This window comes from Polyodon spathula, chromosome 11 (genome assembly GCF_017654505.1).
Source record: "Polyodon spathula isolate WHYD16114869_AA chromosome 11, ASM1765450v1, whole genome shotgun sequence".
Lineage (NCBI taxonomy): Eukaryota > Metazoa > Chordata > Actinopteri > Acipenseriformes > Polyodontidae > Polyodon > Polyodon spathula.
In genome coordinates, this window is record NC_054544.1 from 4,510,282 (window position 1) to 4,525,906 (window position 15,625).

At 42.5% G+C, this 15,625-nt stretch overlaps 1 pseudogene; it reads left to right on the forward strand.

Moving 5' to 3' along the window:
• The first annotated feature begins 4,799 nt into the window (after nucleotides 1-4,799).
• On the forward strand, nucleotides 4,800-6,675 carry LOC121322732 (annotated as a pseudogene).
• Nucleotides 6,676-15,625: the final 8,950 nt, after the last annotated feature.

Below are 15,625 nucleotides of genomic sequence, written 5' to 3' on the forward strand. Positions count from 1 at the left end.
TTCTCTTTAAATCGGGATGCACTAAATCAAGCATAGACCGAAGTTTCCTCCCTAGTAACATCTCTGCTGGGGAGAGTCCTGTGGTAGTTTCAGGTGTTAACCTATAGCTGAATAGTACCCTTGACACTTTAGTTGACATACTTCCTTCTCCCGCTTTCTTCATCATCGTCTTGAATATTTGAACGGCTCGCTCTGCGAGACCATTGGAAGACGCATGAAACGGGGTTGATGTAACATGGACAATGCCGTTTTTGTTCATGAATTCCTTGAACTCTGAGCTGACAAAACAGGTGCCGTTATCAGAAACTGACATTTCTGGTAATCCCTGATTGCTAAAACTTTTTCGCAAACAGTCAATTGTAACAGCTGATGCTGCTGAAGTTACCGGGTAAACATCCATCCATTTGGAATGAGCATCTATGAGTATCAAAAACATCTGCCCCATAAATGGTCCTGCATAATCTAGGTGTAATCGCTTCCAGGGTCTGTCTGGCCACTACCAGGGATGTAGCGGGGCTGTGGCCGGTGCTTTCCGGTGTTCCTGACACTTGCTACATGCTTTTACCCGTGTCTCTATCTCCTCGTCTAGTTTGGGCCACCAGAAATAACTTCTGGCCAGAGCCTTCATGCGCGAAACCCCTGGATGGCATTGATGCAGCTGTTCCAACACAGCCTGTCGTCCTCGCTGTGGGATGATGACATGTGCCTCCCACAAGACACAACCATCTTGCACACTCAATTCTCTCTTCCTAGCAGAATAAGGTGTAAAATCTGTTCCTTCCCCCTGCTGTGGCCACCCCCTTAAAACGTACTCTCTCACTCTAGACAGTATGGAATCTTTCCCTGTCCACACTCTCACCTCCTCTGCGGTCACCATCGCTATGTCTTCCATCATCAGCACCCTGTCTTCCAGACCTATGGATTGCAAAGTGTCCGGCAGTGGCACACGACTCAAGGCGTCTGCGTTGCCGTGGTCCTTACCCACCTTGTAGACTATCACATACTCATACGCCCGCAGTGTCACAGCCCACCTCTGGATCCTCGGTGACACCATCTGTGGAACAGCCTTTGTTTCGTTGAAGAGTGAAAGAAGCAGTTTATGATCTGTGCATATTGTCAACTTTCTACCATAGAGATACGTGTGAAACCGTTGCACCCCAAAAATCACAGCCAGTCCCTCTTTATCAAGCTGAGAGTAGTTTTGTTCCGCTGATGTGAGTGTTCTTGACATAAAACCTATGGGTCTCTCCCACCCATCCGGCATGAGGTGTGAAAGTACTGCGCCTATCCCGTAGGGGGAGGCGTCACAGGACAGAATCAGCTCTTTCTCACTGTCGTAATGCACAAGTATATCTGTGGATTGCATGAGCTTTTTAGATTTCTCAAAAGCAGCCTCCTGCTCTTTTTTCCATTGCCATTTTGTGTCTTTTCTCAACAATTTGTGCAGTGGAGCCAACAGTGTTGACAGGTTAGGTAAAAACCTGCTGTAATAGTTTAACAGTCCTAAGTAAGCCTTAAGCTCTGTTATGTTGGTAGGTGCAGGTACATTTTGGATAGCTTGTACCTTGTTCTTAAGTGGGTGTAGTCCTGTAGCATCCACTTTGTGACCCAGAAACTCAGCCTCACTTCCCAGAAAGGTACACTTCCTTCTCTTTAGCCGTAGGCCTACCTCCTCCACTCTCTGAAGTACCTCGCTTAGCATCTGCAGGTGCTCCTGATCATTCTTGCCCGTCACCATGATGCCGTCCAGGTAAATGGCTACATGGGGAATTCCCTGCAGCAAACCCTCCATAATTCTCTGAAAGATAGCTGGACTGGAGGAAACCCCGAATGGAAGACGGTTTACAGTAAATAACCCTTTATGTATGTTTATAGTTACGTACTTTTTGGATTCCTCATCCAATATTACCTGTTGATAGGCATGACTCATGTCCAATTTGTTCAATTTTGCCCCTCCTGAGAGCTTTGCAAAAAGATCTTCAATTCTGGGAATGGGATACTGTTCCAGTTTGGACACCTGATTTACAGTAAGTTTGTAATCTCCGCAAATCCTCACAGAGTTATCAGGCTTTAAGGGAGCAGCCCATTCAGAGAATTTCACTGGTTCAATTATTTTGTCTCTCAAGAGGCGGTCCAGCTAGGCCTCCACCTTCGGTTTCATAGCATAAGGCACAGGTCTTGGCTTAAAGAACCTTGGTGTTGCCTCTTTGTCAATATATATTTTAGCCAGTGGGCCTCGCAATGTCCCCAATTCCTCTTTGAATACATTCTCATGTTTCTTCAACACATCCTGGAGTGTTGTTTTGTCTCTACCTATCTGGTTTACAGTGCCCCAGTTTAATTCCAACTCCTTAATCCAAGCGCGGCCCAGTAGGTTTGGTCCTTTGCCAGACATTACTACTACTGGCAGCTGTTTAACAGTCTCTCTGTACTGTACAGTTAAGTTTGCAGTACCCAATGTTTTCACTCTTTCGCATGTATAGGTTCTGAGATGCAGGGAACATGTCTTTAGCTCAGGTACTTTTGCCCCATTCCTTAGTTTGGAGTACTCTGTTTCATTCATAATTGTAACACTGGACCCCGTGTCAACCTCAAATTATACATCCGACTTGTTCACTTTTAACTGTAATGTGATTGGCACTACCTTGGGAATGCTCGTCTCTGTTACATTATTCATAATGAACACGTCTTCACCGTCACTTGCATCTGTTTCAGGATTTTCGCTAATATGATGAGCCCCATGTTTTTTTTCCCACTTTTCCCTGCTTTTGTTTTCCTCCCCCTCTAGGTTTGGTTTTCTCCACAGGTGAGTTCACCCTGCACGCTTTCCTGATGTGCCCCTTTTTTCCGCATCTGTGACACATTTCCTTAAGAAAACGACAGTCATTCGCCATGTGCTCACCACCGCATCTATAACATGCCCTCATAGTTCCACCAGTTCGTGGTTCCCTCCACGTTTTTAGCTTTTGCACTGTAGCCTGGCTAGCATGTTTCCAGTTAGCACCATTGCTTCCTTTGCTTTGCCATTGTAAATCCTGAACGTCTTTGTTCGCTGTCTCCAATGCCCGAGCAAGCTTCAGTACTTTTTCAAATGTTAACTCGGTTTCTGCTAACAGCCTGCGCTAAATACGATTATCGTCTATACCACAGACTAACCTGTCCCATAACATTTCCTTTAGCCTATCTCCACAGTTGCAATGTTGAGCCAGTTCTCTTAGCACTGCCACATATTCAGTCACACTCTCATTTGCCTGTTTGTTTCTCGAGTTAAATTTAAAGCGTTGAACTATTTCGCTGGGCTTTGGGTTGTAGTGCGTTTTCAACAGTTCAACTAAATCGTCAAACGATTTGTCCCCTGGCTTATCTGGGCTTAACAAATTTCTCATCAGACTATATGTTTGACTTCCTAGCGAACTTAAGAGAATCGCTCTCTTTTTATTGCCATTGTCAATCTCATTTGCTTCAAAAAAATGCGACAGCACTTTGCAATATTCCTCCCATGTCTGTAGTTGACTATCAAACGGCGCGGTTGTTCCTATCGTGGCAGCCATGTTCCGTTGTCTGTGAGCGCTCCCGCTAACGTTAGCAGGTTGGGCCGAAGCTATGCAGCTACACTTGTCTCTTCTCCTTCGTTGTCTCCGTTTTCAACGACCTAAGACAAGTCGCCCGATTTCCTCGTCGCCATATGTAATAACCCGAGATCCAAGATGCAAGAGTATAACTTTAATCACAGTGTCTTTATTAGAACAATCTCTGTTGAAACCTACACATTAGTGTTTTTCTAAGGACTTTCTCGACCCCACGGTATCCTAGGTAGAGGGTAAGTATGTAGGGCGCTACTGACCTCTAGTGGCATAACTTGAACTGCGTTATATACATAAACATTCCCATTACTACATATATATATATATATATATATATATATATATATATATATATATATATATATATATATATATAGACACACACACACACACAGTATGGACTCAACAGTATTGGAACCCGACTGTATGCAGATTAAATGTGAAGCTGCAGATTGATGAAGCTGGTGTCCCAGAGTTGTAAATGGCCAGCAATAGTTGGATAATCAAGTATCCCAATGATTCAATATCAGCAGCATGGCTTGGTTACCCATCCTGTACACTCATCATATACAAGTGTCTCCTTCCCTCCTTCATAAGCTTGTCTCCACATGTCAACAACTACCTGGTCCTGGTCTCTTCCACATTGTTATACTTTTATCCTAAACACTTTTGTAAAGACCTGGAGTTATTCTTTGTATTCATATAAGCAGTTCATGGTCTCATAATTATTTGAAATTGGAAGGATTTATTGGTGCATGTTGTTGTCCACAGTAATTCAAGCCCATTTTACAAGACCGATTCTTATAGTTCTTTTTAGGGATGACATTAGTTTGGAATACTCTGCAGGAAAATCAGAAAGTGTGCAAGAAATTACATTATATTACTATACAAATAGGGCTAATTATCTGCTTTAAAATGAAGAGAAACAAAAGAGATGTAAAAAATAATAATAAATATTCTGTCATCTTCCTGTCAAAAAAAGCTTTCCAGGTGATTCTAGGGTCAACATTTACATTTTAGATCTCACAAAAACTCTTTGACATATACAATGCGTTTTTACAAAGAAAAGGCAAACACAAGGGAAACATTTCAGGACAGCAACAATAAAGCACTGCTGACACAGAACATCTAGAATCTGCGTACTTTAGCATGCAGGGTATAAAAGAAGCCAGCTCACTGCTTTTCATATAGCATCCTGTGCACTGAAACGCCAATATGGGAAAGGTAGTTTCAGTCTTTCTATTAGATTTTGAAGGTGTGCATATGAATGCAGATTAACACCAAATTAGACATCTGACGTTGAAAAATGAAATAAACGTGTCTAATCCAAGGAAATTATAGAAGAGAGCAGAGATTCAATGCAATGTGCAATTCTTTTAGCAAGCATCTTGACATCAGCGTTGAGAAGATAAAAGCACTGGCGTCTGCTTTTGTGTGAATTTGAGGAATTAAGTGTGAAGCTGCAGATTGTAAGTAAAATGTTAACATTTTTGTTTTATAGATCATTTTCTACGAGGACAGGAACTTCCAGGGCCGCCACTATGAGTGCAGCAGCGACTGTGCTGACCTGCACTCCTACTTCAGCTGCTGTAACTCCGTCCGTGTGGAGAGCGGCTGCTGGATGATTTACGAGCGCCCCAATTACATGGGGTACCAGTACTTCATGAGAAGGGGAGAGTATCCCGAGGTCCTGCCGCATACCAGCGCTGTGATGGCAAACCTAATTTTCTATCAAGCCTGTTCAATGACTCAAGCGATCAGGTCCTGCCGCATGAATTTCAGTATAAAATAATGAAAAATAAGAAACTATACAAACAAATAACATTTGTGAACAAAATACAAGCATGCTTGTTACTATACTTCAGATGTTGTATCCTGACACTTGAGATAACAATAAACAAAACAATGTTCACGTCCAGCAAGTTTACAATGGAAACGAGAATGTGTTCAATCAGATTCTGTTGCACTAAAGTTTATCAGTAAACATACTGTAGCCTACAGTTAGTAAGTCGTTGTTTAAAAAATCTGAAGTCCTGCTCGACACCAGAGGATTGTATTATTTCAAATGTAATGCCTTAAACCTCGGAGGTAACAGACCTTTCACACCACTTCACTGCGCACTCGATTGGTTTAAAAACTAAGCAATAGTCAACGTCGGTTAATGTCGGCTTGTGTAAGGCTCTGAGATCTAGGGTTAGGGTGATTGAAATGAAAGCACCTTACTACATGGAAAAGGTGCCAATGCATAAAGACAATCCCATTTACTCATGTGTTACTACTGCAAATTCATGTTATATCATTACAAAGCACACAGGAAAGGATCCATTCAATCTAGGCCCCAGTCTACTTGAGAGTTAACTTTTGGTGACTGATCTAAAGCTGCCTGTATTAACAACAGGACAGCAGTGGCTCCTACAGAATGAAGATCTATGACCCGACTTCGGAGGCCAGTCGATGGAGTTCAGTGATGACTGCGAGTCTGTCCACAATCGTTTCCACAACCGTGACATTCGCTCCTGCAACGTGATGGACGGCTACTGGATCATGTATGAGTAGCCCAACTACAAGGGAAGACAGTACTTCTTGAGGCCCGGAGAGTACTGGAGATTCAGCGACTGGGGGGCAAGCTGTGCCACTGTTGGCTCTTTTAGGAGAATCACTGACTTCTAAATCACTGCAAAATCCTCGTTCCCTTGTTCCCTCTGTAACCAAAAGTCAATCAAATGAACTCTGAGCAATGATGAATTGGTCTTGCTTCCCCCTTTGTTAATTCTTTGCTTGCACATGTTTGTAATATGAACAGTGGAAAGGCAAGTGGGATAGTTTGATTATAAAAATCTGCAGCATGTGGTCTCCTGGAGGTACTGGAGGATTACACGCTGGCTCCTTTCTGTATTTCACTATAAAGGTCTTCAGTTTCCAGTTTTGGGGGTTTCAGTGAGGTGAATAAAATATAAAAGACAGCACTGTGAATCCTTCCCCTGCGTCATTCAGTGCAGGAATGCAGCTGAAAGGAAATCGGAGGCAGATGTTTGACGTCAGCAGCTGCGCAGTGTTTACCCAGTACACTGGCAGAGGTCTGTCTCCATTAGCTTGGCTCGTTCTGCAATGCCAACACGAGAAGTAGCTATATGCTAGCTGTGCAGTCTCTCTCTCTCTCTCTCTCTCTCTCTCTCTCTCTCTCTCTCTCTCTCTCTCTCTCTCTCTCTCTCTCTCTCTCTCTCTCTCTCTCTCTCTCTCTCGCTCCATTACTGCTTCTCCCTGCTGCTCTATTTTTATCCCACGGATCACAGTCAGCTAGGGTTCTACAGCTGAGAGGATTTATGCTAATCCCAGGCAAGAATGCAAAAATAAACTTTGCAGAAGGATTTGGTCACCTTTTAAGGCTGTGCTGGGGAGCGCATTGAGTTTTCCCATATTTAAAACAATCAGTGTAGAAGCTAGTTGACCTGGATTGGCACTCAATTTTAAAGGTGAGGGCTGGACAGCTTTTCTTGTTTGACGGATTCTGAATTATCTAAAGCATTATGGAGTAGCACTTGTGGTACTTCATATATTGCAAAGGGGAATGTTACAGTAAACTGCAACAAGCAACAGGCTCGAGGAGGCACCAGATTCTGCCTTTCAGTTTTATAGATGACATCATAACAATATTCATTGAAATAGTGCTTTTCAGTGAGGGCTTCACAATCTAAAAAAGCATTGGCTAACAAATATGAAAAGTCATTAATGACACTATGTAACACCATTTTTGTTCCTGAGTAGTAAGTATTATTTCCTAATTGCTTATGCCTCAAAAGTATAGAAAATGGCTATTATTCCCCACAAACTTTGCTTTTGTGACCAGGACAGTGATATTTCAAAATATCACTATTTCCAATGGGAAAACAGGCAAATGTGTGTCTTTTTGTTCACATAAAGTCAGAAAAAAACAACATATAAATCCAAATTAACATGTATTTATACTAAAGTAATACAAAAATGACTACAAAAGATTTAAAAGTGAGTAGTTTTTTGAGATTTACGATTATACTGTATTTACAGTATACTCGTAAATCTCGAAAAACTACTCACTTCTAAATTTGGGTTCTGTCGGATTCGTGTTCTGTCCTGTTCCCCTGGAACAGTGCTGTGTGACGCCCTGCCGTTACGGGTTCTGTCCTGTTCCCCTGGAACAGTGCTGTGTGACGCCCTGCCGTTACGGGTTCTGTCCTGTTCCCCTGGAACAGTGCTGTGTGACGCCCTGCCGTTACGGGTTCTGTCCTGTTCCCCTGGAACAGTGCTGTGTGACGCCCTGCCGTTACGGGTTCTGTCCTGTTCCCCTGGAACAGTGCTGTGTGACGTTCCCCTGCCGTTACGTCCTGCCGTTACGGGTTCTGTCCTGTTCCCCTGGAACAGTGCTGTGTGACGCCGGGTTCTGCCGTTTAGTGCTGTGTTCTACGGGTTCTGTCCTGTTCCCCTGGAACAGTGCTGTGTGACGCCCTGCCGTTAAGGGTTCTGTCCTGTTCCCCTGGAACAGTGCTGTGTGACGCCCTGCCGTTACGGCTCTTTTGCATTGTGGTTACGTCGTTCGCTTGCAGTGCGCGGGTCGTTGATTTAAGCCCATCCTCCACCCTGTTACACTGACAGTACAGAACTGATTTAGGCAGAGTGTTTCATAGGATCCTTTAAACACATGTTAGGTACACGTACACATCCTGCCATCTCAGACAGGAGTTACAGAACCAGAGAACCAGGCAACAAAGGATGCTACAGGTCATTGTTAATATCCTGGAATCAGTTCCAGAAGAGATAGCGAGCCCATCATGCATTTCCCTCTTCAGCAATTCGTCTGCCAGCACCGAGTTCAGTAAGCCTGCTGTTACAGTAATGAGCTTCCTCCTGCTGCAAGAGCTACCCATGCTGGGGTATTGAGTCTGCCTCACAGGATGGTATAAGCTACCAAACCACTCCGTTCTCACGGAGAAACCTTGCTTACGCACTAACCACCCCATCTGCAATAAGCAATTCTCTTCAATTATTATTAATTTTTCAATTCATAAGTATGCTCTTGTGCTCAATTTAAAAAATCTAAAATCATTCCAATGGGGTTATATTCACAGATACCACTAGAGGTCAGCACAGCTCACATACTTCTGAGCAGAATTCAGGCTTCCTACATTTCACCAGCGGGACCACTGACACACAGTTCCTACTTGTGATATGCAGTATAATATACTACTGCAGCGTTGAGGAGTTGAGGACACAGTACGAGTAGTGCAGTATTTCGTTTTTCAGTATTTAACTTCACTGTCAAGCTGCACTAGAAAGTTACTGTACAGTAACACTATGTGAATGCAGTTCCTGTACTAATTGGCAATTGCACTGTTTGTTTTTGTTATTCCTTCAACATGTTCTCTGCTGGAGCACATAGATTGGAACCAGGCCCTCAAACAATCTATGTTTCCAGCTGACAATTCCTGGCATTGATTGTGTACACTCTGCTAATAGCCCCTTCACTGCCTCTGTCCTAACATAGGCGACTGTGTACATTATTTTTAAAGAGGTGCCTCCAGCATACAAAGGATTTGCAGGAGTGGTTGTCGTGACAGCAGTGTTAAAATAAGCATTGTCATGGAAACTACTCTTCTTCTCCCTAGCCATTGGCAACTCCTGGAAAAATACTGTACTCTCATCCTCGTGGTTTCAGAAAAGAGCCTTCATTTAAAGACAGCACCACAGAGGCCTGCTACAGGATCTTGTTTAGCTACATCATAAGAAAGGTTTTCTCACTGTCTATTCTTTGTTGATTATTTTTCTGTTAAACTGTCTGTTTTCTCTTTCTTTCTCTCGCTCTCTCTTTCACACACATTTTCTCTCTTTCACACAAACACACTTTCTCTCTAACACACACACATACACACACACACACACACACACACACACACACTTTGTCTTTCTCGCTGTCTTTCTGTCACTCTCACTCTTTGACCATAGTTTCCAAAAAAGGGGAGTTAGCAGTTGAGAAATACTGTAATACTAATACTATATATTGTAAGGTGGCAGGGGGAGGGTCAGATTCCTCCCTACCTAAAACATGTGATAATGCACATTTTCTTTGATTTAATTATATTTTTGTTAATTGTATTATTTGTTAATTGTTTAATTGTCATCCGCACATGGGAATGATCAGGAATTAGTGCCAGGTGTAGAGTTTAAAAGAGTGCAGCCAGTTTGTTCAGCACTGCTGTGGAGAGAGAAGCAGGAAGGTGGGTGCCCTGCTTCTGAGCAGTCACTAGAAGTACTGTGTGTTTGTTTTTTGTGTCGGGCAAACAGCTTATCTGTCCCTGGTTAGACAGGGTTGGTCCTGCAAGTTTAGTTGGCACTCCAAAGCGAGTTAGATTTTTGTTTCTGTTTGTTTATTTTCATTTTGTGTTTATTAAAAATATCGTGCCAGCGCTAGAAAAATTCATCTCTGTGTCCTGGGTCCTGCTTTTAAAGGGGTGAACGAATCGTGGTGAGGTACAATCTAGTACTATATATATATAATCTCAAGCAAACAAAATAAAAATTCTCTCCATCATTCAAATAATCTAATCAAACACAAGCATTCATTTGCAATCTTTTAATCATAAAGCTCAAAATAATAAATGAAACCAACAAATGGTCTATTGGTCAATGTCTCTTCCTACATTTATGTCAGTCCACAAATTTTCACCCCTGAGAGCTCCTTCACGCTGTCATTGTTCCTGTCATATGGCACCCTGTACACTTGTTGTATGCTTGCTGTATTTCTCTGCAGTACTCTAACTATTGTGGCAATACTGACATTGTGAATATCAGCAAATATGTAATTGTCAGCAATAATCCTCTCTCAGATTTCCCTCATCCAGATAACATTATTTGCCCTCATCGTATTTACAATGGCAGTTTACTGGTGTTCTGTGAACATGCGTCCTCGGCCCCCACTGTGTGGTCTTCTCTCAATCCTAGAGGAGAATTTCCATGAACAACGATGTCCATTACATTGCAGGGATTGTACAGTACAGTCTGCTGTATTACAGGAAGTGCAACATGCATAGTGCACAATTTCATTACTGTAGTGTTTGTGCTGTGTAGAGATACAGTACTTACCCATTTTCTATCCTAAAGATTCTCATGATAGTTGAAACTGTCAATCCTGATAGATTTGGTTGGACTCTTGGATCAGCTTCAGCCATGCTCAGGCCATGGTTGATTACATGGTCCACAACTGTGGCACTGGTTTCATTTGAGACATTTTTTGTTCTGGTATGCCTTCTTTAACGACCTTGAGCTCCTCTCCCTCCCCTCACACACACACGCACCCCTCCCTCTCACTGTTTCTCTCTGAGCTTCCATTTTCTCTTGCCTTCCCTGAGGCTTTCCTATATCTCCTTATATAGATGACTTTGGGCTGATTGATCGATGAAGGATTATACGCTATTGTGTCTGCATAGTCGCTGAAACAATTCACACAATTGGAACTAATTTCCTTAAATTGCGAACAATGTGTGAACAATTTGTAGGCACAGCATTCTCAAGTGAGTCTTGTATTCACTGATGACATTTGTGTTAAGAGTTATGCAAAACAGTGCTAAGGATATGCTATTCATGTATGAGTAGAAAGGGATTAGACATTCTGAAAATGAGTTTCAGAAATTCAAAACTGATGTCATGCGTTTGATATCTTTGACCATAGTTTCCAAAAAAGGGAGTTAGCGGTTGAGAAAATACTGTAATACTAAACAGTATCCCTCCTTCCTCTATATTAAACAGTATCCCTCCTTCCTCTATATTAAACAGTATCCCTCCTTCCTCTATATTAAACAACACCCTTCTCCCTCTATATTAAACAGTATCCCTCCTCCCTCTATATTAAACAGCACCCTATCCCTCTATATTAAACAGCACCCCCTCCCTCTATATTAAACAGCACCCCCCTCCCTCTATATTAAACAGTACCCCCCTCCCTCTATATTAAACAGTACCCCCTCCCTCCCTCTATATTAAACAGCACCCTCCCTCCCTCTATATTAAACAGCACCCCCTCCCTCTATATTAAACAGCACTCCTCCCTCCCTCTATATTAAACAGTACCCCCTGCGGAGGAAAATGTCCCTTATGTTTTTGTATTTTTTTATATTTTATATTTTTCATTCTCTCTCACATACACACACACACTTTCTCTTTCTCTGTCTGATGGTTTCCGATTCATCCAAAGACAAGAAGCATTATCTATGATGAAACTATGAAGCCGATGTCCAGGGGTATTTTTAACCTGGACTTCTAGATTGGTAAACCAGGAGAGGTCAGAGCAGGGAAATACTGTAAAACAGTAACAGCAAAAGCATTTCTTCACATATACAAACCAGAACATTATTCCACCCCTCGTCACAGCTGCATTCTGCAAGCAGACTCATTAACTCACTCAATCAATAGTCATAGCATACCCCAATGTGCAGAGCTGCAGCTCTCTGACACAGGGTGCAGCAAGAGGGGAGGGGGGAGTAGACATTACAAAAAAACTGGACATAGTTTATTATACATGTTTAGATTGAGAGGGTATAAGCTATTGATTTAAACCTGAATGTTCTGCTCACTCTTAGTTTCCAGCACGTTAGGTGACTATTTTTGTCTTTGTTATCAGTGCATCAGTGCAGTCTGGGAACAGACATCACTTTCAAGCAGCATGTGTGTCAAAGATGTTTCATAGAACACAGAGCGACACGTGAAGAGAACGATACAGACCATGCAGACACACACTGCAGAGAACAGACTGGACTGGGATGTTTTAGTCACTCATCATCTCAATGTAATCTGAAGTTGCTGCTTAGGCTTATCTTGGAATCTCATGTCCTTGTTTGGGCTCTGTCGAAGTGAAAAGTATTTGATCTTCGTAAAGCACCGCAGGATGTGTCAGAACATCAAACAATGCAATTTACTTGTTTTTTTCCTTGAGTTCTAAATGCAACAACTTGTTACCTGGAGTGTGGTCCTTCTGTACAGTGATAACTGAACACAATCTACACAGACACCTGAAGACTGAAAGTATATGCATAGGTCCCGTTTCATCACCAGGAATGCTGGCCCAGACTATTTGCTGCGGATTACCCTTCCTTTGGGGGCACGTGCGTTCCTGAGTAATAATTTACAATCTTAACGGTTATCTTTTGAACCCAAGGTGGTTGCTGGTGGCTCAGTGACTCACTCTCTGCAGATCCAGGATTCTTTGTATTCCTTTCTTGTCGATAAACCTGGAGTTGCTTCCTCATAAGACCCAGCCTGTCTGCGTGGGAGGACTGCCTGCCTTCAGCGTCCTTTAAGGGGCACAGGTTCACAGAGCCCATCTGCTCCACACTTCCTCAATAAAACATGAACCCCAGAGGACTCCTCCAGCCACATCACCAACTTAACATGAATCACTATGAACTCCAATCAACAGGAATTCAAATTAATGCTGCGCCACTTTATTACATAGAATTATATTTTAAGTTTTTTTTTTCTTACATTGAAATGCTTGCACATCCTTACGATTCTGTATATTATAATTTAGGTACATACAAATAATATAATATATTCCACTCGTTTTATGCTGAAAGGAGATGTAACTGCAACATAGCTAACTTGTTTATTATTTTTATTAGCATAGCTAACTTGTTTATTATTTGTATAGATAGATAGACAGATAGATAGGCCTGGGTTCAGGGCCTCTTAAGAGATTTCTAACAATTTTATTACCAATTTACATAAGACATCAAATTTCAACCAGTACATTGGAATAAAAGGTCAACCATCGCATTACAATATCCAAGATGTTGGCCTTATAATTAAGAAAAAAATTACAATTCCCCCTTTACTGAAAATGCTGGTACTGGTACATGAAGCAAAGACTTACTGTACTATAGAAAATACTATATGGTTCCATAATGAGCAATGAGACATTGAAATATGACTCCTGCATCACCACTGCACCAGCACTAACAGTGCATGACACACACCTCAGTGCATGCAAGGGTATTTAATGGCTTCACATAACTGTGCTGCTAATGGTCTGTAGCCAGTGAGCTGTGCGATGCTCTGACAACAACATGGCTAATCGTTCTCCCAGCACAGGCTTCTGGGCAGAGAGAGCAAGAGGAGAGTGGGAGAGGGGTGGTTGCAGACCAACTGCTCGCTAAACATGGCTATTTATCTCTGCTATCTCTTGAAAAGGGGTCACTGAGCTGGCCGAGGCATATTCGTACTGAAGCCTTCTCCCAGCAGCACTAAGGGGATGAAGGAGTGATCTGCACTATGGACAGCTCCATGCCAGACAGGGTGTGGGACTCCAGAGCCTGGGGAGAGGGAATTCAGGCATTACAGAACAGCACATGAATGAACTCCTTACCCCTGGAAGCTTACATTTCTGTAGCAGGATGCTGCACTGGCATTGACAGCCCTGATCCAGTTTGACTAAAGGTGTTGAGGCTACAGAAACACCCAGTTGGTGCACAGAAGAAAGACAAGGTTAATGACTGCATATACAGGCCATGCACACCATGTTAGTATATAAACTCATACATTAAGTTTTTACCCCCAGTCCAGATATCCCAGGCTAACCATCTCTCCATCAGCCCATCCCTCCCTCCACCTCCACCTCCAAACACAAAAACAATGTGGACCCAGTGACATCATTCATTAAAGAAAGGGGGAAGCTGAGAAGGAAATGCTAGCTAATTAGAGGGACTCAGGGAAGGAGGCCTATTTAAAGAAACAGCTTGTTTAGAGAAAATCCCATCCTGTGTTTCCTTCTGCCTTAACTCTATACACACTGTATGCTTGTGATAAGCTTTGCTCCCCGTGTGTGTGAAATGTGCTGTGAAAGCCTTTCCAGATACAGTTCTGTGGCGAGCAACTGCAGCCAGGATTAAACTAGGAAGAGGTTTCCTATTTTATTAGGCCAGCTACTAGCAATCCTATAACAGTCTTATAAATAAATCAGCAATCTGGAATCTCAGCTCATTCCTCTTTACAGTGGACATTAAAGATCCCACTGAATCATTCCATCATAAGCAGGGCTGGTCTGGTCAATAGCATCCCAGGTTAACCAACTTCACTGTAAGGTGGAGATTAACCAAGTGCTGCAAAACTCATGGTTTCTCTGAATGGAAGCAAAAAACTCTTGAATTTGACCCTGGCTCTGTTCAGAGGAACACCCGAAATAGATTTCACATACTGTGTTACAGAGCAGAGGAAATATTGATGCAACATCAACAAGTAACATTACGTGCCATTACGCTTCACAATCCTGTTCTATCTGGAGGTCTTCCTCATAAACTATAAGATGCACATCAGTGATGTTATGCCACTACTTGATTAGCCTCATGCTCTTGATGAGCTTGATGAGCTTGATGAGCTTGATGCTCTTGATGAGCTTGATGAGCTTGATGAGCTTGATGCTCTTGATGAGCTTGATGAGCTTGATGCTCTTGATGCTCTTGATGAGCTTGATGAGCTTGATGAGCTTGATGAGCTTGATGCTCTTGATGAGCTTGATGAGCTTGATGAGCTTGATGCTCTTGATGAGCTTGATGAGCTTGATGCTCTTGATGAGCTTGATGAGCTTGATGAGCTTGATGCTCTTGATGAGCTTGATGCTCTTGATGAGCTTGATGAGCTTGATGCTCTTGATGAGCTTGATGAGCTTGATGCTCTTGATGAGCTTGATGAGCTTGATGAGCTTGATGCTCTTGATGAGCTTGATGATCTTGATGCTCTTGATGAGCTTGATGATCTTGATGCTCTTGATGCTCTTGATGAGCTTGATGAGCTTGATGAGCTTGATGCTCTTGATGAGCTTGATGCTCTTGATGAGCTTGATGAGCTTGATGCTCTTGATGCTCTTGATGATCTTGATGAGCTTGATGAGCTTGATGCTCTTGATGAGCTTGATGCTCTTGATGCTCTTGATGAGCTTGATGAGCTTGATGAGCTTGATGAGCTTGATGAGCTTGATGCTCTTGATGAGCTTGATGAGCTTGATGAGCTTGATGCTCTTGATG